Raw genomic sequence first — 26,997 nt, 5'->3', positions numbered from 1 at the left:
GAGGAAAAAGGTACTGAAAGATTTATTAAAATCAAATCGTTTTCAGAATTTGAAGCATAAGTTAGACCCCAAAATTAACTTTAATTCCTGCAAAGTTCAATTTTAGATTCCCATTGTGAAATTTATATGTGCACCTGAAAAATGAATAGGAGAAACGCACTGAGGAAATTATTAAAATCAAATCTTTTTCAAAATTTGAAATATAAGTGAGAGTGCAAAATTCACTTTAATTCTTACAAAGTTCATTTTCACATTCCCATTGTGAAATTCATATACCTGAAAAATAAATGAGGAAAAAAGTACTGAGAGATTTATTAAAATCAAATTCGTTTTCAGAATTTGAAACATAAGTGAGAACCCAAAATCTACTTTAATTCTTGCAAAGTTCATTTTTAGATTCCCATTGTGACATTCATATGCACACCTGAAAAATGGATAGGAGAAAAGCACTGAGAGATTTATTAAAATCAAATCTTTTTCAGGATTTGATATACAAATGAGACCCCAAAATTCACTTTAATTCTTGCCAAGTTCATTTTCACATTCTCATTGTGAAATTCATATACCCACCTGAAAAATGAATGAGGAAAAAAGTACTAAGAGATTTATTCAAATCAAATTCGTTTCAGAATTTAAAAAATAAGTAAGACCCCAAAATTCATTTTGATTCCTGCAAAGTTCAATTTTAGATTCCCATTGTGAAATTTATATGCACACCTGTAAAATGGATGGGAGAAAAGCACTGAGAGATTTATAGCGAGGCGATTTATAGCGAGGAAAAGCAAATATTTTTCAAAATTTGAAATTTAAATGAGACCCCAAAATTCACTTTAACTTTTGCAAAGCTCATTTTCGTATGTACACAATGCAATTTTGTTTAAAATTATATGTTAGGAAAAAAACATTTATCTTTTCTCTTTTTTTCTTTTTAATGGGAAAAAATTTTCCTTTTATTTCTTAATTTAATGTATTTTACAACTGAAATGTTATTTTAATAGCAACTTTCAAAAATTCTTTTAAACATATAAAGAACGAGAGCTATTGCACCCAAGAGCTCAAAAGCATAAAAAATGTATCCGAAGCACCACCAAGGGAATAATAAAAACTCGGAAAGCTTCGCAACTGATCATCATTACTTAAAATGCTTTACAGATGAAAAATGTAATAGTGTCGTAAAACCTACAAAATACGAGCTTTGAAAAAGTGAACAAAACAGAGAAGAAATGTTTTGCTTTTTTCGCTGCCTGCTTGTTCAATACATACACAGTGTGATCTAAAGATATCCGATTTTTTTAGAGATGGATCTAAATCAGCGCGGTAATATGTTTTAAGGATAATATGTATTCAAAATAATATCCACTTAACGCAATACAACCGTTTGAACGATCAACTAATTTATCCATGCATTTTTTTAGTTAGGTTTTAGGAATGTTCTTTAACACCTCTGCCACGCTTCTAGAGTGGTAGGAACATAATGGTAAAAAGCTTCTTTTACTGCAGTTTTCAGGAACAGAAAATAGATTTGTGTCTTCGATCACCCTCCGTATTCACCTGATCTATCACCGTGTGACTATTTTCTGCTCCTGAACCTTAAAACTACAATGAAAGGAGCTATATTACGATGATGTTCCAGACTGTCAAGCAGCCGCGACAGAGGTGCTAAAGCATGTTTCCAAAATCCAATTAAAAAAATCTATGGATAAATGAGTTAAACGTTTAAAACGTCGTGATGAGTTAAAAGTATCCTACTCTGAATAAATATTAGCTTTAACATACTATAACATTTATCTTAGTTGATCGATTAAAGGTTTGGATATTTTTAGATCTCATTTTGTATGTTACCCATTCAGTAACTTAAGTATCGACATACCCACGTTAGAAAAAATAATTATTTTTTATTTTTTATTGAATCATCATGAATCGTTTTTATTATTCCTTCCCACAGAATAACCTTCAAAATGTACATGATTCAATTCTTTTTCTTATACATAAGTTCTGATCTGGTGAAAGTTCACAAAATATCGTATTTTGACATTTAATCTTGCTTCCTAGTTATGTAAGTTAGATCGTGTAACTTCATTTTAACTGGCTGAAATTTCCAGTATTCTCCACGTTTCTTGGCTTTGCGAGCTTGTTGCGTTAAATCTATATAATATACTAACTTTTTTTCATCTGAGACTCTTCGTTAAAGTGCACCTTCTTTCAAAGTTAGTTTATCAATCTTAACATAATATAACAGAACTTTATCATTTACTTGGAAATAAATAAAGTGTCTAGATGTTGTCAATTTTTGAGATTGCCACACAAACAAAAATTGTGTCTTTTCGAACATACCATTTCAAAAAATAAGCAATGCTGTCTGACTGATGACATACCAAACTCAAATAAATCACTTGCCTCAAGTCTCTGTTAATCTATTTTAAATCAAGACTAGCTGCAAACTACTAAAATACTTTCTCAATCATAATCAAAATATCAGTGAAAAAAATTAAAGATCATCATCTAAAATCAATACTTTAAGCTACGTATGAATGAAATAGAGGGGGAAATATTACTCAATCCGTTTAAGCCTAAATGATGCTTGAATACGTGGAGTAGATTTTCATATGCAGACAAAAGGATGAATAAAAGCAAAATTAGAAATAATACAAAGATTAATTAATAAATTTCATTACAAGTAAGATATTTAAAAAGGTAAATAATTTAAATATTTTAATCAAAAACTAAGGAACGATTAGTGTTATAAAACAACTCAAGTAAACTTTGACTTTAATATAACCTGCTATAATTGCAAGCAACATACCAAGCAGTGAGAAGCAAAGGGATGTACTTAAATAAAAAAAATGGAGGTGAGCAGTTTAAATGGTAGGGGAACCTCTTCTCTGTTTCAGGGCAAAATATGGTACTAGTAACCCTGGGTAGGTGCTGATATACAGCATGTTTTAGAAAAACTTTTTAAGCGTAGCCTACCTAGGACCGGAACTTTATACGCATTTTACTCAAAACTAAAAAATGTCCACTTACATCCCTCTGCTTCTCACTGCCTCATAATCGGAAGTGAGAAGCAAAGGATGTGTGTGCCAAAATTAAAAATTTGCAGGTAATCAGTACAAATAGTAGGAGAAACTCTCCTCTGTTTTAGGGCAAGTGATGTTACTAGTAGCTCTGGTGGGCTCTGCTATACAGCATGATTTAGAAACAAATTTAATTCAAACTTACCTTGGAAAGGAACTTCAAAAACGTTTTACTCAAAAATGGAAAATGTCCACTTACATTTCTTTGTTTCTCATTGAACCATATGAGGAAGTGAAAAGCAAAGGGATGTCAGTGCCGAAATTTAAAAACTTGGAGATAATCAGTGCAAATTCTAGGAAAACATCTCCTTTTAGGGTGAGATGCGATACTAGTAGTTCTGTTGAGTGATGTGTACAGCATGCTTTAGAAACAAATTTCTATCAAAGCCTACCTAGGGTCTGAACTTTAAACGCATTTCACTCGAAATTGTAAAATGTCCACTTACATCACTTTGCTTCTCGCTGCCCCATGTAACGTGTTTTTAACATTTTTAAAAATGCTTTGGGATACAGCATATAATACAGATAATATTCCTTTCGCATGAACGTTTCACATTACACGTTGATACCATTAGACAAAAACAAACAATGTTTTTTAGTAATTTCTCAGTTTCTTCCTACAACAAAGGAAAATATATTTCGAAACATTAAATAATATTATGCTTATCTCCAAGATCCGTTAAACTGTTATATAAAATGAAATGCAAGTTACCGTGAAAACCCATTCCCATCTCTCGCTTAAGTCTTTCTGCCCTGAACATTCGGGGATAAAGAAAGCAATAAGAAACGAAAGCGGACTTGGACTGTATATAACATTTACTGTATTTTTATAAGGAAAATAATAAACTTTCACAAACGTTCCTTCGCGCTTCGAGGAATATTTCTTGCACCCCAATACCAACTGAATTCAATTTTAAATTCAATTTAAAATGAACATGTCTTAAAGACAAACATTTTAGTTGTTTCTTTTATTGAAAAATATTTTATCCGTAGAATCTACCTTGGGAATATATAATTTAACTAGCAAAAATACCCGGCGTTGCCTGGGTCAGTAATAATTATTAGAAAAAATCGTTACTTGCTTTTGTTTTCTGTTTTAAGTAAAAGAATTTAAAACACATCTTTTTGACGTGATTAAAAATCGAGTTTCTTCCTTACCCATAAAACTAAAATAGCAATAAGTATAAAGAACAAAGTAGTATTGATTTAGAAACGAAAGCACTATATTTAAGCATATACAAATTTAAAAAACATGAAATTAATCTTCTCATGTTTAAAAAGATTAATCTGTTGATACTTTTTTTTTAACATGGAGTCTAAAACCTTCTCTGTATGGCTAATGAAGTACGAAGTGATTAAAAAAAAGTAGCTGCGCTCGTAATCCCCTTATACTTGCTTTAGTTATTTCGGGAAATTTCAATCATTGTGGCTCTTGGTGCAATTTTACCGAATTTGCGAAAGTCGTTTCGGGGTACCTTCGATGATGCTCCCCCATTCTTTCCTTACTTTGTAAAACGATATGATATTAATTTTCGTTACAGAGATATCGTCGCCAGATGCTGAGATATTTTTGGTCACCATAAAATGGCGCTAAACAGTTTCATCCGTAATGTTACCAAAATAAGTAATAAAATTTGGTGATTGTTTGAAATTGTGCAAAAAGGAAAATTAATGGAAGTTTTTGTGCTGTTTGTGGATTTGCCTAATTTAGTTGCTGGATTATTTAACACAGTAAAAAAAAGTCTTTTGAAAATTCTTTGATTGGCGATATTTTGTTTACATGGTGAAAGCTGAGAAACATGATGACGTAGTCTTCGGCTTCAAAAACAGCAACGTTGAAAAAACTGCCAAATGCATCAGATACGGAAATCTTTCTGCAAAAATTTTGGCGATCTGCTGGTTGTTTGGATAATGAGTAAGTGTTCAATTAGCATAAATAATAATAAAAACCATTAATTACATTAAAGTTCCGTTTAAATGGAAAATCATCAGCCAAATCATGTATTATTTGCCAATCTTGTGCAAAAATCTTACTTCAAGATTTGACTTGAGAAAAGCCTTGAACAATCACGAAAAGCAAAGAAAGTCAACAATACAACAATTGTCGCTATCGACAGGGAGTTGAGATGATACACTAAATACTGTATTGAGTTGAGCCTTCGAACATGGATCTGAAAAGCTCATAACTCGTTTTTTATTCTACTTAGAAATTTCGAACAGGTGCCATCTTCAGCAGAAAAATCAGAGCTTTCGATGGACATATAATGTAAATATGTGCAAGTATTTTTTCATCCCAATATTAGAGAATTTATACAAAATTTGTGTTTTATTGCCCCCCTAAGGGGGTTTTGCCCTCCATAACGGGACGAAAACTACCCTATGTGTTATTCTGATGCATAAGCTATATTATTGTAAAGTTTCATCAAAATCCGTTCAGTAGTTTTTGCGTGAAAGAGTAACAAACATCCATACATCCATACATCCATACAGACAAACTTTCGCATATATAATATTAGTCAGATTGTAATAAATTCAAGACATGAATATGTTTGAAATCTAAAATTTTATTTTTAATTGAAAACATATTCATATCTTGAAATTGAAAAATAGGAGCTTAAGTTAGGGTCGACATTTCTTAACGACGAACGCGTCAGTATCTATATTTGTATTGAAAATGTTTTTTAAGACCTTAATAAAAGGAAAAAAATGTTAAGTTTTTACACTAATAGTCGAAATTTTTAGAGTACAAAATTTACTTTTCCATGAAAAAAAAATTGCCAAATAACAAATGCATATTAACACCAATGTGTAATGCTATACCAATTAGCTCATACGAAATACAAAAGTATTATGCGATTTATTGCTAAAACTCATTTATTAGTATTGTCCAAATTACATCTGTAAAGAGTTGAACCCATTTCTATAAAAATAAGACGTTTTTTTCAAATATAGATCAGCAAGACAGTGAGCATAAGACATTGCAGTTTTTTGAGCAATCACGATTGCTTATTGCTTTCATTTGACTGTTTTGATGTGCTATCATTTTATTTTCTCGCCAGCACCCCCTGCAGCATCACCGTCGACCGGATCCTCACCATGCTGCTCCTATAGCGAAAACAGTCTCCAGGTTTCGTCAATATCCTACACACACAAGCGCATGCATACACACACCTGCACTCTCACACACACACACACACCTGCACTCACACACACACACCTACACACACACCTACGTACACACACACACACAAATACACAAACACACACACTCGTGATTGCGAAAAACATAATTTGAATTCCAAATGTCAAAATTCATTTTTTTTTTATTTATTTATTTAAGAGAATAGACAAATATTTGTAAGTAAAATGTGAAAGCAGCTGCTCTGTGTTAACTCACAACTGAATCATCAAATCAAAACTTATAGTTTGATTCAGTAGTTATGGTCATCTTAACAATTGCAAAAATTTAAATTGCTTCATTTAGCGTGCAGTAGAAACTACCTAATGCAGCATTATTTTTCATGAAAATGATTATCCACCGACACATTATACTGTCCTTTTACGATCATTATTTTATGCAGTAGTAAAAATGTATTTTTAAAAGTAATTAACATTGCTCCATGTAGAATAAAAGATTGTAACTTCAATACACTATCATTTTTACAAAATAAATATTGCAATAAAGTTAGTTGTAATATATTACTCACTTTGATTTTTTTTTGCTGTGTTTTTCGGTCACTTTCAGTTTATTTTTTTTTATTTATTTATTTTTGATTTCATGCTGAAACATAATTACATTTTCATGCAGCAACATACATCGAATATTACAAATTTTCGTTTAGAATAAACCGTAACAAAATGTCAATAATTTTTAACAATGCATTTGGTTAGCTTATTACAATAATTCTAAGTATACATTATACTTAAAAGCGTTACGAATCAATTGTATTTAAAATGGAAATTCGATGCTATCTGGGAATAGCTAACCTTACTTTTCCAGTGAACAAAACGAACGTTCTTGTTTTCTAAAAGACTGATAACTCATGCCTTTCAGAAATGCAACTTTCACAATTTACAATAAATATTCAAGCCTTCACGTTGAAATGAACTAAATTCGTTAAAGTACTAGAACTTCGACTCAATATTCTGTACTATTCCTATTTCCCATTTTTCCCCTATTCCCAATCTTCTGTACTTTTATTAAGTACTGTCCCCTACTTTTATTAAGACTTTTCTCAAAAAAAAAATATGTACCTATACCATGCGAAATATTTGTAACAATGTTCAAATTGTTCAGTAATTTTTCTAAATAATGAATAGCAACCTTACTTTTTTAGTAAACAAAATGTTCTTGATTTCTAAAAGACCCTGATAACTGATGCCTTTCGGAAATGCAACTTTCACAATTTACAATAAGTATTCAACCCTTAAACGTTGAAATGAACTAATTTCGTAAAGTACTAGAACTTCGACTAATATTCTATACTATTCCTATTTCCCATTTTTCCCCCATTCCCAGTCTTCTGCCCAATATCCCCTACCTAAATTAAGACTTTTCTCCAAAAAAAAATTATTACCTATACCATGAGAAATATTTGTAACTATGTTCGAATTGTTCATTAATTTTTCTAAAAAAAATGAATAGCTAACCTTACTTTTCCAGTAAACAAAACGTTCTTGATTTCTAAAAGACCCTGATAACTGATGCCTTTCAGAAATGCAACTTTCACAATTTACAATAAATATTCAAGCCTTCACGTTGAAATGAACTAATTTTGTAAAGTACTAGAACTTCGACTCAATTCCAAAGCGTCTAAGCAAATTTACATGGTCTCCTGAGTATTATACATGACAATGCTTTAGGTTCAGAATTTTATGCAGATCAACAGTCCTCTAAGTTCCTACGGAATACAAAGTCTCTTTATTAACTTTCGCATCGCAGTCGAAAATTGGCTTGTGTGCAAAGGCACTATTTATAACACGAGAACATGCAAGGATATGGTAATGTGAGTACTGTCGGGAAATAAGGGTTTTAATCTCTGCATTCTCAAAACTTCAAGGGAATTCTTGCTCGACTAGATAAGGAAATGTTAAGTTCTGCGGGTTGAATGACGGCGCTGGAAGTTACTGAAGGTGGAGGTCAAAACATTTTGCTTTAAAGATCTAGGGAACGATTAACTCTTTTTTCTCTGTGTTCAGTTTTATCAAGTATTAAGAATTTTTTTAATATATTAAACAATTTGTGAGTCAATTTTATTTATACGCATATTAAAATTGGTGAACATATCAGTATGTGTGTGTTTAAGTTGATGCTCATAGGAATTTCATTAAAAAATGCACTTTAACTTAAGTAGTATGACTTAAGCAACATTAACATGTAGTCACAAAACAAAAAGTGATTTTTTGCGGAAACAAAATTAGCTTCCGGGGCACATATTGTTGAGTTAAATAAATAAATATTTATACATTGCACCGCATCTTGCTAGAAGAATACATTGACTCACCGAACCTGCCTTTTTAAGCAAAAATTTCCTACGATACTAGTATACATGTTTGTCAGCCAAAAAGAAACTTTCTGTTCAATCATTTACTATTTTTTAATCTATTGTATGCTGTATTTGTGTATTGAAATTCTCGGGATATTATTCTACAAAAGTCACTTTAACTTTTCCTAAACGTAACTTAAAAATACAGGGTGCTTAATTAAATCTGGCACGGATGAAAAAAATTCATCAAAAAACTGCTTCTGAGTTAAACATAACTTTTTTTTTCTTTCTTGATCTTTACCTCAAATAGTTCTTTCAAAATGTCAATACACTTCTTACATGTGAACCTCTCGGTAGATTTGAAAAGATTAAGACGATTTAGACGATTTTGAACTTCACACACGAGATTAGCGCAACCCAAGTTTACCTTCGGGAAAGGGGTGAAGGTTTGTTCGTAACAATCACTATTTGGATATAAACCGTCGTGGCAACTGTCATTGTGTGTCAACCCAAAGGTTTTGGGTTGGTTGACCCTCAAAACCCCTCTCCCGGCATCCGAGAGTTTTTTTTTCATAGATCGCAATTTTAGTTTTCGATTTTAGCGAGACCTACCTGCCTTTAGCTTAAATTGTAGTAATGGGAGAAAAAAAACTTATAAGCGATAAGGATCAAAGCAATATATATATATATATATATATATATATATATATATATATATATATATATATATATATATATATATATATATATATATATATATATATATATATATATATATATATATATATATATATATATATATATATATATATATATATATATATATATATATATATATGTGTGTGTGTGTGTGTGTGTGTGTGTGTGTATAAATCTTAAATAATTTTTAAAATTTTTTGCAAGACTTTATAAAAGCATTAAACTTTCTCCAATCTTCGAGTTAACAACAGATTTTAGAATGTTAGCATTACATAATGTCTCAGCTTCAAACGACAGAAATATTGATTAACAAGTAATTGTTTACCTTTTCTAGGAAACATAATGAGAGCCAACAACTTATGGACGCCAAGTTGTAAACTATGTTTTGAGTCTATCATTTTCGATGCAAAAGATCTGGAAAACTTGTGTTCAATAAATTACTATTGTTAGCTACGTCTTTAAGCTCAAAACTCTGCACCATGGAAAGGGGGGGGGGCAGTGGTGTCGCGAAACACACGCATAAGCAAAACATTTTGAGATGTTCGGTTTTTTGACTTATTGATGATAACACTTTGATATACAAAATGCTAAAACCAAAATACAAATTAAGAATCACTTTTTTTATTACTTAAAAATAAAGTTCTGACTGTGAAAATCAATACAGAATTATTAAACCTGCTCTGATAAGGCAACTTTTCAACCAAAAAGGTTAAAAAAAATTATTTCTGTTTAACTATACTGCCACGGGCAGATAAAGGGCAGTAACTGCAAGTTTTAAATTTTTCTGTTTTTTTCGTCATCTATTGTACGTTAGCTTTATTGTACAAGCTCGCTTATTTGGATTCCGCTGAAAAAAAGGCCGCGGAGAAACGTCTAGTTCCAGCATTTTCCTATTGTTAATATTGACTCAAAACGCATTTCTTGAAATTTCTCGAAAACTCATTTCTGCAGATACTGCCGTTTTCCTGCACACGGCAGTATACTTCTCCAACCGTCAATATTTCTTGCTATTATCTAAATATTCCCGCTTAATAACATTCGTCTTTTGAATTTAAAAGCAAAAATATGCATTGTAAAGGACTTATTATATTCTTTCATTTTTTTCTGAGATTAATTTAAACGTTTTAGTTCACACATTCTAGTCGCTAAATCAAACGGAGAACGGAATAACACGCATGACAATCTTTTAACGTGTTACTTGGTTCCTCAGTTCATGATTTCGCACTTAACAAGCAGCACGAATCTGATTAGAGTGAAGACGATTGCGTTCCACACGCTGACGTTAGTAAAAATTGTGTGTCACATGGTTCTTTTAAAGCACTAACATGAAAGAGAAAACAAAAGCGCAGTTGGCTGCTTCCCACCTTTTAGTTGCCTTTTCAAAATTGTTTTTGTTAAAATGAGAACTGTATTTTTACGTTTAGAAATTTACTGTGGTTCTTCGTGGGAACAACTTAATTAAACTAAGTAGTTTTTTTTTTTTTTTTTGTTCCAGTATATTTAAGGTAACTTGATTTTTTTGCAACGAAGAAAACCCACTGATGTCAATGAAACAAAAAGTATATTATAAACAAAAATAAAGGGCATACGCTGTCATTTTGAGGCTTTGCGAATTCTCTAGACATTAAGGAAAGGCTTTAAAAAGTCACTAAAATATTATTAACTAGCAGTACCCGCACAGTGATGCCCGTGCTAAAAATTTAAGGGAAGTCCGTTGAATAAAAAAAATTGACGCCTCCTCCCCCTCGGATGTGAAATGATCGTTTTTCTTTGTATAAAATGCGAACACATTTTTTGAAAAAAAAAACTATTTAAGTTTCTTTGGAATTTAAACTTTTCGTCAAATCATTAAATTAGATTTACAGTTGCTTTAAAACTCTATTTAGCGAGTGAAGCGGTTTTTACTGCAATTTAAAATATTTCGCCGAATAAACAAAAAAAAAAAGACATCAAATAATATCTTTCAAATGTAAAAATAATTCCGCAGCTCTATTGTTTATCGCCAAACTTGCCCAGCAACCACGTTATCATAATCCATCCGTCTAACGAAAAAAAAAAAAAAAAAACATCCCGTGGAACATTCAAAAATCATTGTCAGAAAAAACGATGAAAATGTCGTACATTTCACTCGGATAAAAACAAATCAAAAGTTTCTTTTCTTTCAAAACAAATCGTCAAAACAATGAATTACAATAACGGTTTCCTTAAAACAATATTCCTAGACTGAACTGCTCAGCACCTAACGTGCCAAGCGACCATGCTACCGGAACCCAGCCCTTTTGCGAATGAAGCGGATGTTTTTTCTTTGGCAATAATAAATGTTTCGCCAAACAAACAAAAAGGTATAAAATCACATTAACAGTAGCTTTCAAATCTTTATACATTAAGAGCTGCGTTGCCCGACTTTGCCCGGTCTACCTTGAGAACGAAAATTGTGTCAAGTGACATATATTCAACAATTAATTAAAAGAATAACTTAATAACTTAAAGAATAACTTAAAAAAAAGAAAAAAAACACCATGCAAAATTACCCTTCCAAACAATGACGACAGAGATTAAAATACTTTTAAGAAATTAAAATGCGAAAGATGGATTTTAAAAGCGTAACCATGGAAACATGAAATGAAATAAGTTTAAGAAATCAGATGCAAAATAAGGAAATAAAAACGATGGAATTAAAAAAGCGTAACCATGGAAACGCGATAATAAAATGGTTGACAACCTGAATCAAAATGACACATTTCGAAATTGATTTAAAAATGCTTGTAACTTTTTTTTCCTTTGAAGATGGAAGCTAATTTTTTCGACCGTAGGTCGAAAGAGATCTGGAGTAAAAAATCTCGCTTTTTCCAATGCTGCCAAAAAGAAAACTGTGGGACAATTCCTTCACTTTTTATTGATAGATTTAATGAAGAAAGTAATGCCTAAATTTCAGCTAAGCCTAAAAAAGTTCGAGCTAAAAACGCTAATTGCTTCCGCCGTAATTAAGTTAGAGCATTGAAATAAATTGTTTAGAACGCAGAAAATGCTACCCTTTTTAACGATATATAATATTAATATGTGCAAGTAATTTTTCACCCCTTTAATAGCCAATAATAGGCAATTTACGTGAAATTTTGGCCTAAATTTGAATAAAAAAAGAACTATTTATCGGATTTTTTTCGAATTATAGCCTATGTTATTCAGTAAGAAAGCACCTTTCATATAGTGAAAGAATTTTTCAAATAGGTCCAGTGGTTCCGGAGATTACCTCGAACATATAAACACTCAAAAATCCGCCCTCTCTCTTTATAATAGCAAAGATGTTACTCAGTAAGAAAGCACCTTTCATATAGTAAAAGAATTTTTCAAATAGGTGCAGTGGTTCCGGAGATTTCCTCGAACATATAAACACACAAAAATCCGCCTTCTCTCTTTATAATATTAGGAAAGATGAAAACCTGAAAAATTCCTCAAAAATAATGATCACTAAATTGCAAGATAAAAAAAAATATTTTGAACGTTCAAACAAAAGTTTTAACAAATCGTTAAAGATATAAGATTTTTGCTGTCTTTTCAAATTTATTTATTTTTTCTTTTTTTCAAAACTGTTTTTTCTTATTTCAAAATGTTGATGTTTTATTACGACTGCAATGTGTCAAATCATGTGTGAGACATTAAATTTCTCTTATATAAATTTTAACATTTTCACATATTAATCATATCATCAATGAATGGATCGTTTCCAAAATTTTAAAAGTATTTTTTTTTTTTTTTCTGAAAGAGCATGCTTAAAAACATAGGATCTGACCATTTCTTAAATAATTTATTTAAGTTTAATATTTAAAAAAAAAATACTTAAATCGGTGCGCTTTCAATGTTTACACTTCTGTCGTGTGACATCTCAAATGATGAAATGAAATTCACAGAACAAAATATTTAATTCGCATCTTTACTCACGTGTATTGGCAACAATATGGTTGACAGCGTAAATTTAATTCGCTGCTTCATTATCATAACGTGGAAACGTAGTAGAAAGATGCGCCAAATTGCATCATTTGTGACGTCAAGAAGACCATGTCTTGTTTAAAAAATCGGACATTTTAAAAAATTAATTTAAAAAAACTGTTGGAAAAATAAAAGTATTTTCTGGGTTTTTTTTTTTTTTTTTTTTTTTTTTTTTATCATTCTATCCATTTCAATGACTAAAAGTAGTACTTTTGATTGAAGGAAACCACCTCATTGCGAAACTCTAACATAGCGACATCATGGCGAACATTAGGTATCAATTCGTAAGCAACTGAGTGTTGCCACTCAAAAAGTTTTAAAAAATAAATTATGATCTGTCCTTATAGTTAGCTATAGTGAACTCTACAGGCAACCATCAAGCTAAATCTAACTCTTTTTCCCCATAGTTAATTTGAGCTCTTGAATGTACACTGTGCTACATTTGCAATGATGGTTTTTAGAAACGTTTTTTATCTTGAAATGGCAGACAGACCAAAAGTTTGAAAATCATTATTTTATTTTATTCCAGCTAAGTAATTGTAACTTTTCTTTTTGATTAAAAAAAAATTTTAAATCCAATTCGTCTCCTATGTTACACGAAAGAATTTAAAATATTTAAAAATCCTCCATAAATTACCTATGTGATAAGCATTAATACTTTACTTTACACAAAAAAGGGAAAATCAATTCGAAAAATATATGATAATTTATCGGAAACTATTTAAATTGGTAAAAAAAATTAAGTGTGTCGGAGATAGTTTGTACAATTTTCACCAGAATGGCTCTAATTTTACCTTAATTATGCTTTCTTTCTAATAACGTACAGTTTGAAATATGCCAGAATTTTTATTAACCGACTTCAAAAAGGACGCGGTTATCAGTTCATACCGCATGTTTTTTTTTTTTTTTTTTTTTTGAGCAATCACGATTGCTTATTGTTCTCACTTGACCGTTTTTGGCGTCCGTGCCTTTTTCAGCTTGGACCAGGCCTGCAGCACCACCGTCCACCGGCGGCGGCGCGGCTGGTCCTGAGCACTGTCCCCCGGAATCCACTTTTGCTGGGCGGTGGTGTCCATGTCCCACACACACGAACGCCTACACACACACACACAAACGCCTACACACACACACGAACGCCTACACACACACACACACACACACGAACACCTACACGCACACGCACGTACACAACACTCACTCACACACATGCATACATACACTTGCGCACCCACGCACCCACACACATGCGCCTACACAAACACACACGCTCGTGATTGCGAAAAACATAATTTAAATTCAAGATGCCAAAAATTCAATTTTTTTTTTTTTTTTTTTTTTTTTTTTTTTTTTTTTTTTTTTTTTTGTCCACTCACAGCGTCTTACCTAGTAAACCGATTTTGATAATCCTTCTTTTAATGGATAGGGGATGGCTCAACTTAGGTCCCATTACTTTGTTTGACCATATTTGTTCTTTAGAAAAAAAAAGGTTATGGGCAAAAACAGTAAATTTCATGCAATTTCCCTATTGATTGATTAAATATTAAACCGATTGTTACAAACGTTTGGTGCCCTACAGCAGTAATATTAATTGTAATTGCAATGATAATTTCAAATGAAGGCTTCTCTGAAGCAAGCATTAAGTTTCTTCAGTGTCATTGGTCTGTAGCGGGGGTAAACTTAACCTGGTAGCATGGTGATGCAGTGAATAGGATCTGCGTAGCCTTCACAATGCTACCAAGTTAAGTTTGCCTCAATTATAGAAGTATTTTTATAGTTATCATCTATGCCAATAACAGATGATCATGGCAAAGTAAGGAGATACAGGTCACAAGCAACTTGTATGCTGTGAAATGTAATTTAACTTGGGAAAACGTTAATGTTTAAATGGTTTCATTAAACTAACACATAAATGAATTCCAGAGAGGAACAAAGATAAATTTTTAGTGCTAATCGCTCAAAGTTCTAGGAGTGTTTATAGTTTTTTTTTTTTTTTTTTTTTTTAACGGAGCATTTTTATGAAAAAATAAGTTGAAGTTTCATGATGGTAACTTCTTACTATTTCTGAAATATATTTACACCAAAAGGAATGAAATAAAAAAGCTTTGGAAAAAAACAGAACCGACTTCAAAATTGCTCTAAAAAGTTAAAAATAATTTTATTCTTTAAACACTATATATAATACTTTTAAACATAATTTTTGAAGTTGGCGCAAAAACGATAGATAAAGTCATTCACAGCCATAGCACAACTACAACTATCAATTTAACCAGGCCCAGTTTCTTCACTATCACATATATTATAAATTATACCATTGATGACGGCATATTTGAGTAACGGTGTAAATGTTTCGTTCCTAACTTAGGATGATTTTCTTGAAACTATAAACGAAGTATGGTTACACTGTATTCTACTTTTTGTTTTTGCGCCAACTTCAAAAATTATGTTTAAAAGTATTATTGATAGTGTATAAAGAATAAAATCATTTTTCACTTTTTATAGCAATGTTGAAGTCGGTTCTATTTTTTTCCCAATTTTTTTTTACGACAGTAGATTTTAACTTTACCTTGAAATTATTTCCTCATGTGTTTTCTGATTGTCTTTCCAACTAGAATTTAATAAAATCTAACTTGTTCCATGTAATACATATTTTTTAGGAAACGAAACCTTATGTATATAAAAAAATTAATAATAATAATAAGTTTAATTTATTTTACTTACTGAAATGATTCACTTATGTTTACACACAAAAAGTTAATTGATTGTTGTTGTTGTTTTTTTTCGAGATAAAAAGTAATTACGCATGTGCAAAAACTGTTATTGAATAAGCATGCAGCAGAGATTAAACATAAAACTATTAGCGACAACCTACTGCAGTGATTGCCTGGTTAATCTGCGCGAAAATATTCACCAGTTAGAGAAAAGTAGAAAACGCACATTTAAACGTTAAATATTTTTTAAAAAAATTATTGATTTTTCAATATAGTCCTAGATATCATACTAAAATACTGTGGTAATAGTTATTAAGAAAGAGGAATTTTCATTTTGTAAATATTTTTCATAATTTCGACAAGATTAAATAAGATCGACAATAATTATTAATAGATCAATGGGACGATTGAAAAATTTCTCACAATGTTGGTTGTGCTCCTGAAAAGCGAGCAATAAACAAATTAATATTTTTATTCATTAAAAACATTTTTTCTGATATGTATTTTCCAAATTTTAAGCATTATTATTGAATATAATATTGCTCACATAAATTATTATGTGTTGCTTCTCAAAACCTATTTTTTAATACTGCCACAGCGTAGCAATTGTTGTATTTGCAGTTTTTAAATACAACAAAATGTACACAATAGGAAAAAAAAAAGTCAAAACGGTTGCAATTGTATCAGTTAATAGGCAGAGTTAAAGCTTATTATTAGAAAAGATAGAAGAACAAACTCTGGATTTCAAAAACACGACATAATCATCGATTTTGCACACAAACCCCTTCAATCTCCCAAAATACATGAATTAAATGTTATTTTATAAAGGAACTGAAAAGCATGGTAAGACCTGAAATCAATAGTAGAATCTGCAAAAGAATCAAGTTGCCACTTTTCGATGAATTTCCAGCATTAAAGTTCTTGTATGTATTTTAAATGTAAGAAACCGAAAATGAAAATTCTTTATGAATTATTACTTACATTTTCAAGAGTGATGAAAACTTACTTTGTGGTGCGTTAACGCATTATCTTAGTCACGCATATCAACTCGTCACGCAGCGCTTGACTGTTGTTGCTATTTAAGAAATGTGTAGCAACAAAACTTCATTGTAGTCTGGTTATAAAGTAGGGGAAAAAAATCAAAAACATTTTTAGTAAGTCTGTTACTTTCATATTCTCCTAATAAATATATCGAATGAAAAAAAATGGGTATGGTAAAAACGACAATCACATTAATTTGTTTTTAAATTTAAATAAGCCTTCATTTTCACAATAACAACAACAAAAACAATTTTCTCTTGTAATCTAGCTCTAATACACTCTGTTCACGATATACATTGACCAGGGCTCTCCAACCTACTGCCGGCGGGCCGGATCCGGCCCGCGAACAGATTTTGTCCGGCCCGCGGAAAGCATACAAACTTTTTTTTTTCGGAACAGAGACAGTCTCGTTGGAAATATAATTGAGATGTTATTTTTAATTACAAATAGTTATTTAAAATATTTTTACCGTTAATTTAAATCGTTTTAAAATAATTTTTTACCGTTAACTACGAGTGCAGCACTCATCTCTCTTTCTGCTCTTTCCGAAGACAAATCTCTTTTCTCAGTGCCAAATTCTCTCGTTAGTCCCTTAGCATTGGGCATTTTCTGGCCCCATGGAAAACATGTGTTCCATTTTACAGTTCTCTACCAGAAAAAGACTTTAAGAACTTAAAAATTCATGCTAGCGCTATGTTTTTTTCTTTTTGCACAGACATTTTCAAAATTGAAGTAGTGTATGTTGAATTTAAGTATACATCTTCTTTATCATGCAAACATTTAAAATCACTTTTAATGATCGGAACTACGAAGTTTGTCCCTGAATGGACTGAAATTTTAAGCGGTAAACAATCGCAATCTTCTCATTAATTTTTTAACTTTTTAAGATTTCAAAAAAGCTTTACACATGTTGTGTTTTCATTCATTTCCAAGTTTTTAAGCGTCATTAATTCAATAAACTAAATTTGTAGTACACTGGAATGATTTTGTATTGTATCACCCATTAGTCTTTTTAAAAAAAAAAAGTCACTTTATTTTGCGACAAAGAATACTTTTTATTTCAGTTTCCTGAACTATTCTAAATTTTTACAAAACTCCCTATCGTTATATTATTAGAGATTTACGGGCATTTAAAATATTAATTTATTTTAGGTAACAACAAATATGTATCAGGAAATATAGCAACTTAGAAGCAAGCCCAGAAATTTCAAAATCCACCACTGAGCGCTTAATTAAAAAAAAAAAAAAAAAAAACTTAAATATTCGCGATGTATGTATGGAGGGGGCGGGGGGGGGTAGCTACCGTAAATAGACCATTTGAGCTAAAATAATGTTGGACGGGCCCGCATCTGCTTGCCACCGATTTGTCCTTGTCCATGCCAAGCACGTCACTGAGGTTCCAAATGGCGCAATTTATTGCTTACATATTGTCTATCTTTGCCGTGAATGAAGTTTCGATAAATAAGTGTGTAGCGAACAATTGATTTCAAACTGATGAATTGAATCAAGGAAAGCCTCAAAAACCTATTATTTGAAAGAAATTTAAAGGTACCAAATTCATAAATATATGCTTAATTAGGTTCGTCCTCGAAACTAAGTTGTTAACGTTATTATCAGCTAACTTTATAATTACAATATTTAATTTTTCCTTCTTACGACGATCAAAAAGGGTCGTCGTCCCCCCCCCCCCCCCCCCCCCCGACCCTCTAAGACAGAGGAAATATATATTAAAGCTAATATGGTTCTCAACCTTTTCACCACTGAGGACTGACCACTTGTACCTTTCAGAATCCTTGACGATCCACATAGATATTATTAATATAAAAAACAAAATAAAATGACATAGATAGTGCCAAATTAACACGTTAATGACTCCCTTGGTCTTGCTTCTCCCTTGAAATTTTCTCAATATTCAACTTCGCGGACCACATGAAAACAGTCCGTGGACCACGGTTTGAGAATCACTGATTTAGAGCATTTTAAACCATGTGAGTTAACTTGCACCACTTCATGATATATTTCACTTCAAAAGAAACTGCATAAGACGCAATGCTGCTCTGTTGGTAACATCATAGGGTGATTATGCAGAAAAGACACCATTTTGTCCCGCACGTGTCGTTTAATAAAAGGAATCATAACTAATAATTTAAAATGGTAAGCACAATGTTGCTTCTTAGGAAACAAAAATATGTGTGATTGCTTCCAGGTTATAAATCTTCCATTGGTTCATTAGTACCGTAATATATAGAGAGTATTATAAATATCATGTTACCGTAATATATCACGCTCATAACTTGCTTAAAGTTAGTTAAGAATAAAAAAGGAATATTTGAATTTTGAGATCTTGATTTAAAATTATGTTTTTCGAAATTAAGAATTGCGATAGGGCCCTACTCGTTAGGTTTCTTGTTGCTACAAGTAGAATGGAATGGAAATGATCAAGAAATTCCCACCCTCGTATTATGACTGGTAGTTTTTTAAAATAGGTAATACGAGAAAAAAAGAAATGGTAATTAGGATGCGATAATAAAGAAAAACGTTTTATGACCGACATCCCCCAGTACAGTTAACATAAAGATTATTTACAGCGTATAACATAAGTTATTTTTATTTCGTATCAATCGTTAATGATGATAGTTAGTAATTTGGAAATTTTATTTTTACTTGAAGTTTTACTGTTTAAGTTCATCAATTTTTCCTGAAAAAACGTAATCTTACTTTAAAAAAAAAATTTTTTTAATGGAAAGTCTGCTTGAGTTAAGCCTGAAATAAATATGAATAAAGTCATTCCACAGACAATTTGTAACTATGTCAACGAAAATTTCTCTCTCTACATAAATATCAAAACATGGCCCCACTAGATGGCGCTGACGCCTAACGATCCTTGACAATTTATGACTTTTCTGTTTTAACCTATGCATCCACAAATCAATGTCAATATTTCAAAGTTTGTTTATTTTTGATTGGACGTCTCCCATTTTGACCGCAAGAGGCGTTGAACGGAGCCCTTGCATCCACTCACCAATGGCAACGTAATGGAAACAGGGGTTCCCTGTAGTGCCCTTTTTGTTGCTAAGAGTTTCAGCGATAGTCACGGCCTATAAAGAATTAAGAGGAGCCATGGTTAAAAACAACCGTTGTAATGGTAATCTGAGAAATCTGTGCAACATCAGCTTGGACAAGTGAATATAATGAGCAATTCGTGATTGCTCAAAAATATGCAGCAAAAAAGTAATTTCTGACCAAAAAAAATGCAGCTATTACTGATGTTTTAAATTTAATATTAAACTAGTTCTTTCGAGGAAAAAGTGTTTGAATTATGTCTTATAATAACCACAATAACTTCAAATTTTTACTTAAAAGTATTTCTTTACTTAATGATTTATTTTCGGATTTGTTTATGTGTTTGCAGATATTTTTAACGCACCTTGAGCCTCCTTCGAGCTTTTTTATCAACTTTTTAATACTACTTTTTTTGATAAATTTGCTAACAACCATGGATAATATGTAAACATACCAAAGACTAAAACAATAAATCTTTATGCAAAACAGATATTCAAGAAGATAAATGTTTTTGACTTCGAAACATTTGCAACGTACACCAAAATTCTTCATTATTATTGAAGCTCTAAGTCTGACGAAATATTTTTCCCTTGACATTAAAGTCTTTAGAAAGGAAAGATGAAACGTCAATGGGAAGCTTTTATGATAAGTTCCGCAAAATTTATACAGCTCAAAATACATTAATCGTGATCAAGCCGAATGTTTAGATTTCCGTAGAGATTTTCGAATGTTGGAGGCATAATACTTTCAATGCAAGACCTTCTTTTCCTTCCTACATTCCTCATTTCTGTATCTAAAGGTAAATTCAAGTTCCTTTGAAAATATTTTTCGAATCCTTACGCTTATTTATATTACAAGCATAACTTCTGCAATAAGCTGCTGACGGTGAATATCAAAGTATTTAGTCCTCCAAAGATTTCAGTAACATGGTTAATGGTAGTTTTTATAGGTAAAGCTAATGCAATTAAAAATATTACTATACATCTGTATCAAGCTACTCAAAGTGAACAGTAAAATATATCATCCACAAAATACAGAATATGGCTAATTGTAGCTTTTAAGGTACATCGATTTCTTCAATAGCCTGATTACAAATGTAGACGATTGTTATACAAAACTGCAAATCAATGTTGACATCTTAATTTGCCTAATACAATTGTAGACGATTGTTATACAAAATTATGCAATTTAATGTTGACATCTTTTATAGAATGATTCAATTGTAGACAATTGTTATACAAAATTGGGCAAATCAATGTTGACATCTTTAATACCTTGATACAAATGTTGACAACTGTTATACAAAATTGTGCAAATCCATGCTGACATATTTATTAGCCTAATACGATTGTAGACAGTTGTTATACAAAATTGTGCAACGCAATGTTGACATTTTTAATAGCCTGATACAATTGTAGACAACTGCTAAACAAAATTGTGCAAATCAATGTTGAAATCTTTAATAGCTTAATACAACTGTAGAGAGTTATTGTTAACAAAATTGTGCAAATCAATGTAGAGTAATTGTTAACAAATTTGTACAAATCAATGTTGAAATCTTCAATAGCCTGATACAATTGTAGACTGTCGATATACAAAATTGTGCAAATCAATGGTGACATCTTTAATAGTCTGATGCAATTGAAGACAACTGTTATACAAAATTGTGCAAATCGATGTTGATATCTTTAATATAATGATACAATTGTTAGACAACTGTTATACAAAATTGTGCGAATCAATGTTAACATCTTTAATAGTATAATACAATTGTAGACAATTGTTATATACAATTGTGCAAATCAATGTAGACATCTTTAATAGCCGATACAATTGTGGACAATTGCTGTAATAATTGTGCAAATCAGTGTTGATATTTATAGCAGTAAGTTACCGCCCTTAAGCCAGGGCTAAGGCAGAACTATTTGCAATATACCAGACAGCCCGGTTATCACAGCTAGAGACTGCAGTTTCGTTCTTATTAGAACTCTTCAGTCTAGCATAGTGAATAACCGAGCCGGAGGCAGATGTCATCTCATTGAAGCTGAGAGTGCCAACTAACTGGTGGATAGAGCGAATCCATCTCACCAGCGAGCGTCCGCAGCATGGTGGCAAAGCTTGGGCATTAGGGTAGACCAGGGGAATGCCACCACCTTAAGAAACTTCAATTTTTTTTCACCATCGAAAATCGTGTTTATGAGCTAGATCAATATTTTGGATTATTATATGCCATATTAAGAATGTATACAAAATTTGTTATTAATAAATCTACAAAAGAAATAATCATAAAACATCAATTTGACAACCTCTGCACTGTGGCGTATTACCCAGGGAGCTGGGGTAACCCCGCCACGGACCTGGGATAATCCCGCCACTAGCCAATATGAATAAAAGACTAAGAAGGAAATTTTTTTGAAAATCCTCTATGCAATCACATTACTATATAGGAATTGAAAAGCAAAACAAATGATATTTTTAGTTTATACCAGTGAAAAAACAGTATTTTGAACTCATCTGCTTTCTTAAAATTCAAAAATCAAAAAATGTAGTTTACAGCTGTTTCAGCATCGCTAGACTCTGAATGCACCCACTTGCCAAAGCAAGTGCATTTGTGTTACAGTTCGTTCGTTCCATATTTATTGCATATAGCACAAAGTTTGGATCGCTTGGATCGAAAAGGTCAACATTTTCGTCGGGGTCACAAAACTTTTCGACCTTGATGTCCTCCTCATTTGATGATTTTTCCAAACTAAAAAGTCGCTTGCACCTTTTCTTAAGAAATTTATTCATTTTCTTTTGCCGCATTGTCACTGCTTTCTCTTTCTCTGCATTTGGATTCAGTTTTGTTATACATTCCCAAAAACCTTTGCTGCAGATTTTCTTTCGGCTTGTTTCGTTTTAAATGTCTTTTCCTTTTTTTTATTTTCTGTTTCTTCCAAAACTGCCTTCATTGGAATTCCCGTTAGAATTGACGATTGACCTTTACTTTTAAAACTTTCCTCTAGCCTTTCTGCTGCCAATTTTGGAATTGGTGAAAACTTTTCTAGCGAGTGAAGAAACGTTTTTTGAGGCACTTCTTGAACGGGTTTTAATGAGCAAGGTGCTACATTCAGTAACTCACCTTCAGATGTATTGTTTGCATTCACATTATTATTTCCTTCAACAGTTTCTTCTGTTAAGACTTACTTCTGTTAATTAACTCTTTTTACTAAGCACCGTTTACAAGAACGCATTTTCGTTCCTTTAAAAACTTGCTTTTGACCTATACATCACCCCCGAGGGCCCTCTGTACCTGTCATTGTGATTTTTGACCTATACAGTGGAAATATGCTTTCGGGGGCAATGTCGCCACCATGGCGGCATCACCCCATGAGTGGTGGCGTCATAACCCCGATTCGACAAGATGGAAAAAATGTAGATTAAAGATATCAAAATTAACAGAAGTGATCAATATTGTTAATTAAAATATAGGCTAAAATATCTAGTTAAATGTTGTTCATAGCAAATGCTGCCACTGTAGCATCTAAAAATGCATACATCAGCTTATTTAAAGTGGAAAATAAAGATCAATCTTCTTTTAAACAACGTTCGACACTATAAGGAAAAACACAAAAAACAACGCTCACAATGGCTGCCATCGACTTGTGGCATCGTTCGCTACAGGTTAGGAGCTGTCAGGCCGGCTATCCGGTTTCCTTCACTCAAATATCAGGGGTGGTGGCATTTCCCCAAGCGGCGGCAATCCTCCGATCTACCCTACCCAAGCTTTGCCTTTAATTTACGAGTCATACCACACCATGCTGCGGACGCTCGCTAATGCAATGGATTCGCTCCATCTACCAGTTTGTTGGCACTCTTAGCTTCAATGAGTTAACATCTGCCTCCGGCTAGGTTATTCACTATGCTAGACTGAAGAGTTCTAATAAGAACAAAACTGCAGTCACTACTATGATAACCAAGCTGTCTGGTATATTGCAATGTTGATATATTTAATAGCCTGATACAATTGTAGACAAATGATATTCAAAATTGTAGATTGGTACTATTTCTGTATCAAGATACTTACATTTAACAGCAAAAAAAAATAAAAACATCTCATCAACAAAAGATATAATGTTGTTAATTGTAGCTTTTATGAAAAAATGCTGACATCTTCAATAGCCTGATACAATTGTTATGCAAAATTTGTGCAACTTTTAATGTTCATACGTTTGAAAAGTGTTTATTGGGAAATAGGAACCTATGAAAATAAAAGTTTTGCATTTGCATTTTATAAGTCAGGTTTTAAAATGTTTGGTGAGATTCCAAGTAGCTGCGGTGAATAAATAAAACAGGAAAAAATTAAAATTTTATATCATCATGAATGCATTTTAGTTAAAATTGGGACATTTTTGGACGTAAATTCAAGTTATATATTAGGATATTGAGATATACCAATTCCATATTTTTTATAATGTATATTTTATTCAATGTAATTTAATATAAGTGCGCTTTAATTCTTTCAAATTATTGCCTTAAAATATATATTAATTACTAAGGAAGAGAAACATTAATTTTAATTTTCAAAACTATAATTCCACTTTCAAGTTTATACACATCACTATGTTACAGTGTTTCGTAAATGAAAATCTAATATTTAAAATATATTTAAAATATTCAAACATGATTTCAATGCTGCTAGTTAATGCATTAGTTATGCTTAAAATATATTCTCCCCTAATCATCCATTCAGAATTGTGCATGATAAAGTAACAATGCATCCTAATAAAATATTCAGTTATCAATTTTTAAAGCAAATGTTAAGCAACGTTTTTAATGCAAAAAAAAAATAATAATAATGCTTTGAATAAAGCTATTCCACAAATACTTAGATTTTGTACACAAATTTATTTTCAAATTTGAATGTGAAAATCGAAAATGACACATTTAATGGGAATGAGTAATCTAATAACCAAATGAATAACTATATAAGTTTTTCTCCATCTAAATGACTAAGAATAAAATATAATTCTTGCATAAATGTTTAATTTATGTATGGAACCTCGAATTAGGAATTGCCTTTAGATCTTCATTTTTCCTGAATAGTAATAAATTCTGCATTCAGAGTTTGTATATAAATTAAGAAGGCTTATTGACTAAATAAAAATACCCCCCCCCCTCATTTATCTGAAACTTTAATTTTATTTTAATACAAATGAACATTTTTATTTTTATTTTATTTATTTATTTTATTTTTTTTTTATTTTATTTATTTATTTTTTTTATCTTTTTTTATTTTATTTATTTATTTATTTATTTATTTATTTTTTTGAATTGAACTAGTTAAGCATAGCTTTGAAATAAGTGCTAGCAATTCTCAAATGGATTATTATTAAGTACGAACCACAACTAAGTAGTTGATAATTAAAGTAAATTTTTATGATGACATGCAAAATTGTTGTTTTCTGCGAGGTTTTTTATTATTGTTATTTTATTTAATTTATTTTATTTTATTTTTTGTTTCTTACTTGAATCGAAAGTAATCATTTCATTAAATAAAAACATCTTGGTCATAGACTTCATTGCTTCTCCTACATTTCATTTTTATGTAAAAAATTGAAAATCCCCCACCTTGAAGGACATGTCATTAAAAAAATCGTTCAGTGCTTAAACATAATACCTTTGCCAAATTTGTAACTGGTTGTTACGTTGGGTTGTTTCTACTAGTTGTTACATGCTAAAACATCTCCTTTGCAGCTCGTCAATTTGTTGCGAATATACACTATAAGACCAAAAGTATTGGGACATTTTCAAAAACTCACGTTTTTAAGGATTTCTCAAGAAATAAGAGACCTATTGTTTTCTACCTTTTGTCACATAAAAGGTATGCTTCAGGTGTCACTTTCCAAACTTTCTAAAATAAATAATAACCCTCGCGTTTCGGGGATCAATAACAAATTGAGGAAAACAAAAATGTGTTTTGATCATCATTCATTGTAAAAGCCTTAGAATAAACTGTAAATTTCAGAAAATAGCTTGTTTACTATGTTCAATTATTTTACATACTTTAGAAAAAGTATCACTGATAGTCACGAAAATATGAGCATTTCTTTCAAAGATGCGAATTTTATTTGAAGGTTTTTGGCTCATAACACGCAAAGTTTTTCATCAAAGCTTACCAAACAGCATAGAAAAGAAGCACAATACAAAAACTTGAAGTTACAAAGTTAGACATTAATTAATAAATAGACATTTATTAATTAATAGTTAAAATAGTAAAAAAAACATTAGTTAAAATATAGACATTTCAAGCAATTAATTTCCCACTGCAAATGCGCGAAAGATAGCAATTTATAACTTGCACAATCTAAAACCCAACTAGAATCTACAACTCATAATAAAAATTCCAGTTCAATATTAAAAAAATTCAGAATGTTATCAGTGATGTAATGAGCCCAATTCCTGCAATTCTTGGATGGACGACGAGTCGTGAGGGGTCGTTCATTAGTAATCTGTTTTTATCATGACTCACACTTAACGGTTGCAAGGAAATGTTGCAAACTTGGGAACGACCCCTCACTACTCGTCGCTTATCCAAGAATTGCAGAATTCGGCTCATTAGATCGCTGATAACTTACTGAATTTTTAGGATATTGAACTGGAATTTTATTATGAGTTGAAGAATGAGTTGTAACTTTTATTCGAAAAGGAAAGCTGGAGCATACCTTTGACGTGACAAAAGTTACAAAGCAATTGGTCTTTTATTTCTTTAGAAACCCTTAAAAATGTGAATTCTTGAAAGTGTCCCAATACTTTTGGTCATATAGTGCAGTTTCAAGGCGAAATTGAAACTAATTATGTGATGATATTTTTTTATACTTCATTTTGAGATAATAAGTATTAAAAAAAGCAAATACGATATTAAAAGTGCCTCAAACTAATTAAGTGTACAAAATGTAT

The sequence above is a fragment of the Uloborus diversus genome, chromosome 7, assembly GCF_026930045.1.
Source record: "Uloborus diversus isolate 005 chromosome 7, Udiv.v.3.1, whole genome shotgun sequence".
Taxonomy (NCBI): domain Eukaryota; kingdom Metazoa; phylum Arthropoda; class Arachnida; order Araneae; family Uloboridae; genus Uloborus; species Uloborus diversus.
The sequence above is the reverse complement of the archived record's forward strand: the minus strand, read 5'-3'. Positions refer to the sequence as shown.